At 43.6% G+C, this 14,816-nt stretch overlaps 1 protein-coding gene across 5 annotated transcripts in view; it reads right to left on the reverse strand.

Annotated features, from left to right (window-relative positions):
* The window catches only part of JMJD1C (jumonji domain containing 1C), a 206,742-nt gene that overhangs the window by 115,820 nt on the left and 76,106 nt on the right, over nt 1-14,816 (reverse strand). The window lies entirely within an intron of this gene.

The raw sequence follows: 14,816 nt of genomic DNA on the forward strand, positions 1-14,816 counted from the left end.
CCCCTTTCCATTTTATCCTTACACCAACCCTATACTGTGTCGGGTCCAAGGTCACCCAGTGGGTTTCATGGCTGGGTGAGGATTTGAACATGGTTCTTAGTCCCTGTAACCCACTGGTGTTGGGAGACAGGAATGTACATCTTCAGACTGTGTGTGTGTGTGGAGGGGACAGGAATACCAATTTGATGAACCTTTGCATTAAGAAAAGAAAGCAACACCTCCCTGTCTGCAGGGAACTTTTTATGGAAAGGGATATTTGGAGATGTGATTTTGCCATGCACCATTTTTTTCAATTAACAGGGGCTAAAATTACAATTAGTGTGGGGGGTGGGTGTCATGAAATTTTTTGAGCTTACAAAGGGGATCCCATACTCATAAAGGTTGGGAACCACCGTGTTAAGTTAAGCACCTTGGCTTAGCACTCTTACTTGGGAACTGCTTGATCATGCAAAAACCCTAATTTTGCAAGGAGACACCAGCCCTCTCCACAGAAAGGCAGTGGAGACAGAGACTTCTTTACTTCAGTAAGCAATGTGACAGTGCAATGCAAAGAGTGAAAACAGCAGTAGATTCAGAGTATGGCTGATGCTGAGCCCAGTTAGGGTAGAACAGATGGCATCCAGTGGCGTGTGATTGCATTGTTATTCCTACCTTTCATCCCATTAGCCCCTAGAGCTTTTGAACACCTAGCTGGCCTCCTGCTTTGGACATATTTATGGTGAGGGCTCTCACAGCACCACTATTCCAGGGTTAACAGTTCACCTATTCTTCTCCCCTCATGGGTTGGATGTAACTCTAGCTGCTGGAGACACTGCTGTTATTGCTGCTGCCCAGCATAAAAGGAAAGGAGAGAAACGCCACTCTGAGGTGGCTATTCTATTGTTTGTTCTCTGTGGTAGCTGTAGACTACCCACTGAATTTGTTATTTAACCAATAATGTCCCTGCCAGACAGACCCAGTATACAACACTGTGTCAACTATGCATTTTTAAAAAGGAGAACACAAGTGCAAGGAGTTCTGGTTTCTCATTAGTGGTATCATAGGCACTAGTCAATTGTGGTATGATATTCACATGGACACATTGCATATTGTACACACTACAGATGTGCTAGCTTTGAAGGCAAAGCATCTTAATTTTCCTACAACAGAAGTACCACTTTTGAAAAGACTCCCTTTGACAACTCCACATTCCCAAGTGCAAAAAGAAAAAGACCACACATACCCAACATGGAAAGAAGGATGTCTGCTCACACAACAAGACTTACATCCCCAATATTTGATCTGGAACAGACTTTGAGAGTGCATAGGGGGCTGCAGAGGGGAGAGAGGAAAGTGAGGTGGTGATATGGTGCTAGCAGAAGTCCAGTCACATAAATCTGAGTTTATGTATGGCCTTTTTTTTCCTAAAAGAGAGACAGCAGGGAAAATATATTTGCAGACTATTATATAAAATAGCTCACATACTTGTATTATAGCACAGTACTGGGGGCCAGGACTAGGAAGTCATCACAAGTGCTAAAATCCATATGGTGCCATCCTGTACCTCAACAAGTCTATATGGATGTTATGGCACTCCTATTTTATGTTCAAGTAACCTGAACTCCACAATGTGTTCCATTCTGAAATTATTAAAATTTATGACTCTGCCAAACTGATGGTATAGGGTTTACTGACCTTTTTGGGCCCACAGGCACATCTGCAAACTGGAGAAACTGTCATGGGCACCACACACACCTCGGTCAAGCACCACCACAGCTTATTCAAGTGGCTACAGCATTCATTTCAAATCATTACTGGTTTCCATACTACTAGCAAAAACCAGTACAGTAGGGCCCGCTTTCTGGCACTTCGCTTCTTGGCGCTTCGCTAATTTGGCAGTTTTGAATTGTATCCATGTTCCATACGTTCAGCGCTTGCTCCGTTTCTGCGGCAGAAAATTGCCAGAATACAGAGAGACAGTGAGTGCACAAATTGATGGCGCCTGACACCCTTCAGACTCAGCTACTGAGTGCGTCGTCAGAACTTGGAAACATTCCTTTTTTAAACTACAGTTGGGCTGGTGGGAGTTGTAGTTCAAAAAAGCTCTAACGATGCGCTCAGCAGCTGAGTCCGAGAAGGGCATCCAGCGCCATCTTATTGTTGAGGGAGGTGGCGGAGGGCGAGCGTGTAAGCGAACAGGCAGGGGGGAGAGAGAGCGGGCAAGGGGGGACGAGCGAGGGGGTGGCAGAGGGCAAGTGAGCATGTGAGTGAACAGGTAGAGGGAGAGTGAGTGGGCAAGGGGGGACAAGCAAGGGAGGTGGCGGAGGGTGAGTGAACAAGTGAACAGGCAGGGAGGAGGGCGAACAGGCAACGGGGGATGAGCGAGGGAGGCAGCAGAGGTCGAGCAAGTAAGCGAACAGGCAGGGGGGAGGGTGAATGGGAAATGGGGGGACGTGTGAGGGAGGCAGCAGAGGTTGAGCGAGCGAGTGAACAGGCAGGGGAAAGGCAAGCGGGCAGGGGGGATGAGTGAGGGAAGCAGCAGAGGTCAAGTGAGCGAACAGGCAGGGGGAACAGGCAGGGGGGATGAGCGAGGGAGGTGGTGGTCGAGCGAGCGAACAGGAGGGGGGAGAGTGAGTGAACAGGTGGGGGAGGGAGAGCGGGCAAGGGGGGATGAGTGAGGGAGGTGGGGGAGGGAGAGCGGGCAAGCGAACAGGCAGGGGGAGGGGGAGCGGGCAATGGGGGACATGTGAGGGAGGCAGCGGAGGTCGAGTGAGTGAACAGGCAGGGGGAAGGCGAGCGGGCAGGGGGGATGAGCGAGGGAGGCGGTGGAGGTCAAGCAAGTGAACAGGCGGGGGAGGGAGAGCAGGCAAGGGGGGATGAGCGAGGGAGGCGGGGGAGGGCAAGTGAGCATGTGAGTGAACAGGTAAGCGGAGGGCGAGCAGGGAAGGGGGGATGAGCGAGGGAGGCAGCAGAGGGCGAGTGAGCGAGCGAGGGAGGCAGCAGAGGGCGAGTGAGCGAGCGAGGGAGGCAGCAGAGGGCGAGTGAGCGAGCGAGGGAGGCAGCAGAGGGCGAGTGAGCGAGCGAGGGAGGCAGCAGAGGGCGAGTGAGCGAGCGAGGGAGGCAGCAGAGGGCGAGTGAGCGAGCGAGGGAGGCAGCAGAGGGCGAGTGAGCGAGCGAGGGAGGCAGCAGAGGGCGAGTGAGCGAGCGAGGGAGGCAGCAGAGGGCGAGTGAGCGAGTGAACAGGCAGGGGGGAGGGTGAGCAGGCAATGGGGGGACCTGTGAGGGAGGCAGTGGAGGGTGAGCGAGCGAACAGGCAGGGGGAGATGAGCGGACAGGGGGGACGAGCAAGGGAGGCAGTGGAGGTCAAGCGAGCGCACAGGCAGGGGGAGGCGAGCGCACAGGCAGGGGGAGGCGAGCGCACAGGGGGGACGAGCAAGGGAGGCAGTGGAGGTCAAGCGAGCGCACAGGCAGGGGGAGCGGGCGGGCGATGAGTGAGGGAGGCAGTGGAGGTCGAGGCAGCGAACAAGCGGGGGAGGGAGAGTGGGCAAGGGGGGAGAGTGGGCAAGGGGGGGAGAGTGGGCAAGGGGGGGAGAGTGGGCAAGGGGGGGAGAGTGGGCAAGGGGGGGAGAGTGGGCAAGGGGGGGAGAGTGGGCAAGGGGGGGAGAGTGGGCAAGGGGGGGAGAGTGGGCAAGGGGGGGAGAGTGAGAGAGGCGGCGGAGGGCAAATGAGCATACGAGTGAACAGGTAGGGGGAGAGCAAGCAGGCAAGGGGGGACAAGCAAGGGAGGTGGTGGAGGATGAGTGAGCAAGTGAACAGGCAGGGGAGGGCGAGCAGGCAAGGGGGGATGAGTGAAGGAGGCAGCAGAGGGCGAGCGATTGAGCGAACAGGCAGGGGGGAGGGTGAGCAGGCAATGGGGGAACGTGTGAGGGAGGCAGTGGAGGTCGAGTGAGCAAGCAAACAGGCAGGGGGAGGGCGAGCCGGCAGGGAGGACGAGTGAGGGAGGCGGCGGAGGTCGAGCGAGCGAGCAGATGGGGGAGGGAGAGCGGGCAAAGGGGGGATGAGGGAGGGAGGCGGCGGAGGGCAAGAGAGCAGGCTGGCAGCTCCCTCCCTGCGATCCATGGCAGGGAGCCTGACGCAGAAGGGGAGCACTACTCCCCCATCATAATGAGGGCAAGTGAGTGAGCGAGCGGGGGAGAGAGGGCGATGCACGTAAAAGCGGAACATCGATCAGCTGTTGCACGGGGAGCTTCAGGGGCCAAGCGCTGTCAGCTGGAGCTCCCTGCACTACAGCTGATCGATGTTCCGCGTTTTGTCGAGGAACCTGCCGTATAAATGGGGCCCTACTGTAATGATTTGAAACAAATGCTGTTGAAAATTAAAGGGGGAAGCACAAAAGCAGGACTACAGCTGAACATCAAGAAAACTAAAGTAATGTCAACAGAAGATTTATGCAATTTTAAAGTTGACAATGAGGACACTGAACTTGTCAAAGATTATGAATACCTTGGCACAGTTATTAACCAAAATGGAGACAATAGTCAAGAAATCAGAAGAAGGCTAGGACTGGGGAGGGCAGCTATGAGAGAACTAGAAAAGGTCCTCAAATGCAAAGATGTATCACTGAACACTAAAGTCAGGATCATTCAGACCATCGGCATTCCCGATCTCTAGGTATGGATGTGAAAGTTGGACAGTGAAAAAAGCAGATAAGAGAAAAATCAACTGTTCTTTAATGTGGTGTTGGAGGAGAGCTTTGCAGATACCATGGACTGCGAAAACTACAAATAATTGGATGTTAGAACAAATTAAACCAGAACTATTACTAGAAGCTAAAATGATGAAACTGAGGTTATCATACTTTGGACACATTATGTGAAGACGTGATTCACTAGAAAAGACAATAATGCTGGGAAAAACAGAAGGGAGTAGAAAAAGAGGAAGACCAAACAAGAGATGGATTGATTCCATAAAGGAAGCCACAGACCTGAACTTACAAGATCTGAACAGGGTGGTTCATGACAGATGCTCTTGGAGGTCACTGATTCATAGGGTCACCATAAGTCATAATTGACTTGAAGGTACATAACAAACAACAGAATACTTCTCTCAAGCCTACTTTCAGCAGGTGGTGGAGGGGACCCTATAGGCGCCAGAGAAGGCCTTTGCTATTGCATGTGCACCTGCATATTCACATTTCTCTTCTATAAGTAATTCTTATTTTTGCCCAGTAACTGCCATCCCTTGCTTCTCAAAAATTTTGGACACATGCTACAACCCATTATACATGTTTACTCAAAAGTAAGTTCTGCTTCACTCAATGAGTCTTGTTTCCAACAAGTGTGCATGGGACTGAAGCCTTAGCTGCAAGTAATTATCTTACTAAGCATCCTTGCATATGAACATACCCATCAATCCCATCAACAGAAAAGTTCTACACCTAAATCTACACCAGCTAAACCTCCAATAGCTTTCCATTTACTTATGTCCACAACACTGCTAATCCTAAACAGTGGGATCCACAGTGAAAACATCCACAACCTCATTGGGACTTGGTGAGGGAGGAAGAGAGAGTTCATCAGCATATTGATGACACTGTAACCCACATTTCTAGATGATCTCACCCAGTTATTTTCATATCAATGTTAAATCGCTCAGAAGATGAACCCCACAGGCCATGAAGCAGGGACCATGAAGGACTATAACTGCCACAACACAGTCTGCTTCAGCAAGAGACAATGATTGATTGTACTGAATGCTGCCAAGAGGTCTAGGCGAATCAATACAGTTGCACTCTCCATTTTTATCTCCTTATGCAGGTCATATACAAGGGTGACCAAGGTAGTCCATTCTCAAAAATAGATTGGAAACCAGATTTAAGGATCCAGAAAATCAGTTTCCTCCAGGAATCCCTGAGCTGGACAGCATCTTGTCTGGGAATGGCAGTTTCAAGATTGGCCGATAGCTGCTTAAGTAAGTGTGATTTAATACAACCCCTCCCAAACTGTCTTAAAACAGCCTCTTTCAACACAGCAGGTACCACCCTCTCCCTCAAAGAGGCATATATCACCTCTCCTATTCAACGTATCAGTCTCAACAATTTTATCATGCAACATAGGTATAACTTCACACACAAAAAAACAAGGGCTGCTACTGCTGCTGCTACTAAATTTGTTAGTTGCTTGTCACCCAAAGGCCTCCAAGTGACTTATAACACATTAACAACATATATATGAATACATAATAGCATAAAACCATAAAAAAGAACTAACAATCCCCATATCAGCCACAGGAAACTTGGTAGTACACTAACATCTTCATCAACATCATCATCAAAAATAAGCCACAACTGACAAGGCCGGGGGGGGGGGGGCTGGAGAAGGGCCTCAGAAGAAGATGTAAGGGTCTGCGTATGTCCAGATTGGGAGAGGCATTCTAGAAGACTCTAAATTAAATGTAAATGTTCAACATTTAGCTATTACTAATCCACTGGTCTTCAAGTGGTGAATTGCACCCTGATCTTATGGGAAGTCAGCAAAGTTTCATAGCAGTTGCACAATAAATAGTCTGTTAAGGCCACTGGTGAAGGTGAGAAAGATAAACATTTGTTTACTTCTAGCATACAAAGATATCTCTGAGTGGGAACTCAGGATGCCAAGTCCTTAAACATGAACGGAGAACAAAGGGGAGAGCGATCTGGTGAAGAAGGAGGAAGAGGTGGAAAAAAAAAAAGCAAGGTAGCTTCCTAAGCTGTTAAAGAGTGAGGCAGTAAGAGATAAACAATAATTACTTTTTCTGTCTACCACCCCCCACTGGTTTCAGTAACTAACTGCAAGTGTTGTTGTCTGCCATTCCAACAGATCTAAGGTGGGCCACAGCAGCGGTGCCCAGTATTGAAAAATAAGTTATAAAATAATTTTGCAACGAGAGCAAAAAGGAGAAAAACAGAGCACCAAGTGCTAACCTTCCCCTCGTCAACTGATTCACTGTTTATATAGCTGTGAAGAAGGAACTTCAACAACTGTTCTACAAATAATACTGCATTTCTGTCTGGTCATTCTAGTTTTTAATTAAGGTGAAAGATCAATCTGTATAGTGAAAAAAATAAAAGTGGTTCTCATGTTGTAGACTGAGGTTAAGCATGTGTCTGAAAGAGCTGGACACAAATGTACTCATCAACTGACAATCAGTAACAATGAAATTGTAATACCTTTCTTTTCAATATATTCTCCCAAGGTAAATATTATACTCCTTATATACCAAGATGTGATGAGGAAGTTAAAAAGTCAGTGAGCCATCATGGCCCTCTTATATGACTTTTAGTGTTTGCTGGGACTACTGAAATGCAGACTGCTCACTCAACCACTCATTTCCATTTAAACAAACAGCATTTCCTCTCTAGCATTACATCTAGGCCAACTGCAGTAAGCTGTCAGAATCTACACAGGAGACAAACCCAGAAGGGATCCCATGCCTTATTTCTTGAATGCCAAGGTCAAGCTGTTTTGTATACAGCAAACATGCTCAACAGCAGTGAAAATGTTTTTAATGTTTCATGAAGTTTAGCAAATTCTGTGCTTTCTATAAAACTTACAACAGAAGAACCTTTTTTGACAATGTGCTTCAAGGCAACTTTCAGATATCGCAGTAAAATACTCTTCAGTGTGGCAGTGAACATGTAGAGTTCTTTGTGGCAATGAATTTCACAGAAAACCTTTAGTGTGTGAAATCCATCCTGTCTTTATAATGGGGAAATACGTCAACTGCATCACGTCTGACAAAAATGTCACAGCAATATTTTATTCTCCCTCTGACAGTAAAACAGTAACGTAATATCAGCCTTGTTAATAAGCTTGAGGAAACATGACAGCACACACACACACACACACACACACACACACACACACACACACACACACACACACAAGCAATAGCAAACATAATGACACAGCACAGAAAACCCTATGATAAGATGATGTTTAAGGCAATTATATTTATGAGTGGTTTTCCCAATTCCTATATCTGTGTTTTTAATCTATTCCAACCGTGTATAAGCATATGTCAGTAAGCACACAATATAAATTAACCTAACATTCTGAAAATGTAATTCAACCAAAGCAATGTTCCTCACAAGAGTGATACAGAAGGCTGCAAACCTCAAATGAAAATCACTCTTCGTTTGCTATAGAAATCAGATGTGCCTGCCAGGATGCACTGTATCAAGAGGTGGTGCCTTTTCTGCAGCTTAAACTAGCAACACTAACTTGTAGGCACCTGTTGTCTTTGTAATTAGAATATGAATGTTTCAATCTACATTTATGAAGGTAATGTTTTAATGTTGCAAGATGGGATTCACATCTTATATTGGGAGTAGACAAGGTTCCTAAAACTCAAATCAAAATCTTAATATAAGACACAGGCCCCTCCTAGTTGATATGCTTAAAATCATGGCTTCTTTTCTTTCTCATCACCATCCATAAAGCAAACCTCCTGAGAGCAGCAACTCCCACTCTTTGTCCCTTAACATATACTTTAATTCTACCCCAGATATATTGCTCATCTTTCTTACTAAAACTGTTCGATGAGACCTAAGAAAATTCAAACTGGAGGCCCAGAGCAGCACAGAACAGCAGTGCACAACAATTCTGGAAGGGGGAATATATCCACTCAACCAAAGGCTGGGGTAAAGAAGTGTACCTTGACCAATCACAAAAAAGCACTGGTTATACTTGTTGTACCTTACCTAAAGATATTATAGTCTCAGATTTAATCTTCCGAGACCTTCAAGCCTTTCACTTAAGAAGCTTAAGCTTTACAAGAATTCTTTTTTTTAAAGTAATCATTGGATTCCAGTCTAATTTCCTCTTCAATTTAATGTGTGCAACAGATAAATTATCTTTGTTCTGATAAAATTAAACTGCTTAAATATAAAAATACCTCCAGTCCAATAAAAAGAAGGAATCTATAAAACTGCAAAACATTAAGGCTGCAATCCAATGCACATGTATCTGGGAGTAAGTCCTATAGAATCCAGTGGAGTTTCTGAGTAGACATGTATTGGATTGCAGCCTAAGTCTATAATTAATATTACTCTGTATTAAGGAAGCTGAACAAGTTGTGCTAGCATGATCTGGGAGGAAATATGCTAAACATGTATGATGGTGGTCCAGCTCATACAGGAATGAGATGTGTGCTTCTCTCGTTTGCTTGGCATAAACCAACCTTTCTTGGTTTCCAAAAACACTGTTTCCTATAATATCAAAACTGCTAAGGACTCTACAAATCATGAGAAAAACATGATTTGATAACCTGATTTATAGGAAGCCCTTACACCACAGCTTCCTGGCTTGGATGCCACATGAGACTAGTTGAAGAAACCAAAAAAGGCTCATCAAAACAAGAGACAAGGAGAGCACACAGGCATACAACTTGTTCCTGATCCAAGCCAAGTGTTATTGAACAGGGATCACCACATTTGATCTGGCCCAATGAGTAACCATATTGTTTCAGAAGAGACCTACCTTCCCCAATACAGTAAGATCATATTGAACTGGCCAAGTTCAAGGCGTTACACTACTGATATATCAATCCCTTAACAGCCTGGGATGAGTTTACTTGAAAAATTGTCTTCACCACATATGCCCATTTAACCATTTTGATCTATGAACTAGAATTTTACAAGTGCCACATGATGTTTGTAGTGCACTAGAAAGGAACTGTTAGCAGTACTGACATCCTTCATCTCCCAACCCATTGATATTAGGCATGTGCCTTTGCTGTATTTGCTTTTGCCATCTGCTAAAAACTTTTTGTTTAGGCAATACTGCCCAGATTTGTAATTTTGGCATGTATTTTAACAGGTATAATTTTTAATGGCTTTTATATTTTGACAAATTTGAGATCAATTTGTTTAACATCTGATTTTTCAATATTTTTAATTTATATTATATGTAAACTGCTTAGATTTTGATGATTAAGCCATATATAAAATAAACACACCTTAAACTGCTGCTCGAGCCAATAGGATATCCCAAAGTATACAGGTTGTAGACTGCACTTACTCTTTTTGCTGCTATAGAGCAACATAGTTACCAAGACATTTTCATGTGTCTCAATTTTTAGGAACAAAACTGTCAATTTAAACATCTACTGTCATGAAATAAACAGTTTGTGTTCTCAATGCTAATAAACTGTGTACATATGAGTTAATTTAAGGTGGTAAAGAAAAACCCACTTGAAGAAGCAAAATGTGATATCTGTACTGAGGCTACCAATTCCAGAACAGCAAAGGTAACAGTCTTTGTGGCAATTTTAGCATAAGCTTCATTACCTATAAAGGCAAACTGTCTTCATCTTTTTCCAATTATTATAGTGGATTTAATCCATGTATTTTATGGAAGAAACACAGACAGCCAGTTACTTGGCAGACTTATGAGTACATGATTTATTTTACCTACGTAACCAGGACATTTGTTAAAGTTGTAAGAATCCCATCCTTCTTTTAAATACATAAAAAATGGACAACACACACGTTTGAATTCTTATGGCTGAAGACATAAAAATGTGAGATTGTCTCTTCAGGCTAAAAAATATTTTGCAGACATTATGGACCACATCACATTAGCTTTAACTTAAATAACTTTGAATTATTGTGCTTTAAAAAACCCCAAACACACATAACATAGGCACGCAAACCAGCTTTTAGACCATGTGCAACTACCAAGGGACTATTTTTAAGAAAGGCTTGTATTCTCCCAGTTGAATTTGTTAGGACAAAGCAGAGCCAGAGCATGAGAGGGATTTTCCTCCTAGGTCGAGAGGAGGACATGCTAGACTCGCCTCAGGCACCTAAGAAGTCAGGTAAGCAAATAAAAAGCCCTGCACCCCACTAATGAGAACTTCACTGAATTTTTCTCTCCCCATTTCAAATACAATTTCTTTTTTCATTAACTGAAGTAGAATTGTTGGGGGGGAAATCAGGAGAATTTTTCAGCACAGCACTATTAAAAACTGGATGAACATGATCACTAACCCAGCCATACAGGTAGTGAAGACTCTGGCATCTTGTTCCATCATTTTCTGCCATTCTAACCACACACTCTCCACCCAGTTCTCCTATAATTCCTTACTCTTCTATTACCCGTAGGGGTGTCCCCCCATTCTGGAAAGATCACTGTAGGAATCCTGACACATTGCTGTTCTTCTGGAAGAAATTGGTGATTCTTCTTGGGCTGCCCAGCAGGTGACACATCCTTGTTTGCTGGGAAATTCCCATCTTTCCTGGGGAAATTCCCATCATTTATACTAACAATTCCTTGCTCTGGCTATGTCAGCACACACCTAGGGTACTTTGGAGAAGTCATGTTAATAGAGTCCCTTTACAGATCTTGTTGCTGCATGCCATATGTGACATCTCCATGCCACACTGCTACTTAGCATCTCTGCCATTCATGCATTTGTATGCTCATCCTATGCCTCTTCAACAATCTTCTTGTCTTCCTGGCATTTTTTCTACATTTCACCAATGGCCTGCACCGTGCTGCCTTCCCGGGTGCCCAAACTACAAAGGGAAGACATAATGAAGTGTTGTCATGGAACATTTTCAGATTAGGAAGTGTGGGCAGTCAGGTAAACTGCAAAGTGCTGAAGAAGTGAATACTTGAAAGAAAAATACACATAGCACCCTCAAGCCACCTTGCAATGATAAGATAAACTCAAAACCCACACGCACTAGGCTTCTAAAGATATTCTACAGTGCCGCAAGGAAGAGGCAGAAAAAATGGAAGCCTTCTTCACAGGGTAAGAAAACCTTTGAGAAACTGGACAATGTATTTTGGTGCAGAACTAGTTGGCATGGCTCTTTTAAAAGGACACACAGAGCAATTACGTATACTTTTACCAAATGAAATAAAGTAAACTCTAAACTCTTACTTTTCCTTTCATAATATTGTATTCAAGATTAAAAGTAACTTTTGCCCTCTTCTGACAGATATGGTTCCCTACTTAAAATCTGGATGGTTGAATATAATATCAAATATTTCTCTGTAAACAAGGTATCTTCGTTTGGTGTTTTATGCAATATATGAACCTTTTGGACTTGCAATGTATTTTTATATTTATTTATGATATACGTAGATGTACGCAATATTTATTATTAGCACTATTATTATGTATAATTTTTATATAATAAATATCCATGAGTTGGGGGAATTTGTTCTAAAGGCTGGCCACTGTACAACACAACTGTTCAAGTCGCTCTCCATCATTGAGGCCAATTATGCAATGGACCAAGAAGGGCCAGGCAAGCTTTTCTAGATCCAATCCTACCTACTGAAAATCTGTGATGGTCAAGAATATGAAAATAAGTTGAGGGGTGAACTCAGGGAGGTAGGATAAGCAATGACAAAAGAACAGTGGTAGCTTCATGCCAAAAAATACATGTGCGTGCGTGCATGCATGCACGCACTCTCAGACATCATATATATATATATGCCAGTTACTGAGTTTTGTCTCTCTGGCTTCAGAGAGGAGCTATGTATAGGTCTAGGAAGCACAGGTCTCTTACTGCACACCTGAGCAACCCATGGAGGTAACCCAAGTAACAGCCCAAGGGTCAGGATGGTCCCCTACCAGGCAGGAAGGGCAGCAGTAGTATGTAGTGAAACTGAGATACTCCAAACACCCCAGATTGAGCTGGCTCATCTTTCTCTCTACATGGCAAATAAAAGCAGTCTACTAAAAACTATGCTTTTGGCCAGCTCTTCCTTTTCTTGAACAAAGTGGACCTGGTCATAGTCAATCATGCTGTAGTAGCTTCCATGCTGATCTAGTAGCATTTATTCCACTTGGGGCTGCATTTGAAAAGCATGCAAGAACTTCAGTTGGTGCAAAATGTCTGGAAAATCCACCAAGAACCATTGTTAAGAGCCTTCCTGCCTGGACAAAACAAACAGGACTTTTAGTGAAATCAGTGTTTGAGGAGTGTGTTAATTAGCTGGGATACAAATTATTAATGGAAAAGGAGTTGCCAACATACTCAAACCTCTGATAATCCTAAGGCAGAAATAAAATATGCCATTTACAAAAAAGGAAGTAGAGACCCAAAACAACAAAAACCCTATTATTATTCTTATTAGTAACTACTACTGCTACTATTTTTACCGTACTGCTTTGCTGGAGATCTGGAAAAAAATACAAACACCATTTTATACACTACAAACTATAAAAGCACTGTAAAATTATATTCACCCTCAAGATGGTTACAGATGGTACGGGAATTCCACTCCATATCTGTGTTTGCTAAGCAGGAAACCGAAGCTGCTAGTCTAAACATGTTTATTTGGGACTCACTTCCAAGTAAAGATAGTTAAATCTGAATTGCAAAGAATCTGTCCTAGTTCACCAGAATGGCAATTCTGAGATTTGTGTTGGGTTCTGTAAATGGAATGGAGCAGAAGTGGCATTAGGGTGGAATTCTAACTCAAGAGGGTAGGAACACTGTGCCTCCCACAGGTGATATGAGACTGCACTATCAATCTACCATAATCCATAGTACTATTTTCCACAAACACAAAAACAGAACTAGAAATATGTGCACAGTCAATAACTCACATGGTCTCATCCACAGACTACACATCAACTCAGAAAACAAATAACGTGCACATGTAACATTATAATGTGTTGAGCCAAGCAGAGCTGTGGAGTCAGTAAGCCAAACCTTCGACTCCAACTCCTATTTTTCTACTGTCTGATTCCGACTCCGACTCCTTCATAAATGGCAAATGTATATTAACTAGTAATAACAAATTTACTGCAGTAAAATGGTAGCACAAGGCATTTCATCACTACCACATGAATAATCAGGCTAGATTGATAGAACATAAAATATATTTATTTGATTGAACAAAAAAACTTTCCTAAATTCCTATGAATAATTTTATTTTGAAGCCAGAGTCGGTACATTTCTACCGACTCCACCCAAAATTGCTTCCGACTCCAACACCACGACTCCGACACCACAACTCCGACTCCACAGCCCTGGAGCCAAGGAGCTACAAGCCACACATCAACTTCACACATGTCAAGGAATTAAGCAAATAAATTCAGAGGCAGAATTGTTACAGCTTAGTGAACATGTGAATGCTTTTCATTTCATTGCCTAAATGTATTAACTGATGCTCCACTCACTAATTTTGCCTCCCTTTTAGAAAAACTAGCACTGAACTGCAATACTTACGTAACAATAATGTAGCCATGAGTGATTTAAAATGCAAACAAGTGATTTATGAAGGAAATAATGAGGAAGATCCACACGAACTAGGGAAGCAAAAGTTAATGTTTTTAAAACTATCTGATATGATTCTAAATCTGTCCTGATGCTGTTAGTTTAGTAGAGCAGGTGGACTTCCTGCCCTCTGCCCCATTGGCCCTCCACACCTTGGTGATTTTACAAAAAGGAATAAGCCTACCTGGGATCAAAGTTTCAAACTTTCAATCCAGGCTTTTAAAGCTGTAACTAGAGAGTCCAAATGAGCTATAGACTTCCATGAGTCAAAGCCTTCTTCCATCTAGGCCCTTGGCCCTCTATTTTGTTCTCCAGCCAATCTTCCAACCCCAAGGCAGAACAGCCCAGCAAGGGCAATGATGGGAAATTGACTTCTTCGCTCACCATTCTCTTACATTTCCCTTCTAACCTCTAGACAATTATTATTGTAAAAATACTCAAAAATCATATTCTCCCTCCCCCCAAGTATTCCCTGCTCATCCAACACATAAAGTGCATTTGAAAAGAATTTCTCCCAGGGAAGAGGGAATCCATAGACAGAGAAGGGAATAGACTT

The sequence above is a fragment of the Rhineura floridana genome, chromosome 7, assembly GCF_030035675.1.
Source record: "Rhineura floridana isolate rRhiFlo1 chromosome 7, rRhiFlo1.hap2, whole genome shotgun sequence".
NCBI classification, from domain to species: domain Eukaryota; kingdom Metazoa; phylum Chordata; class Lepidosauria; order Squamata; family Rhineuridae; genus Rhineura; species Rhineura floridana.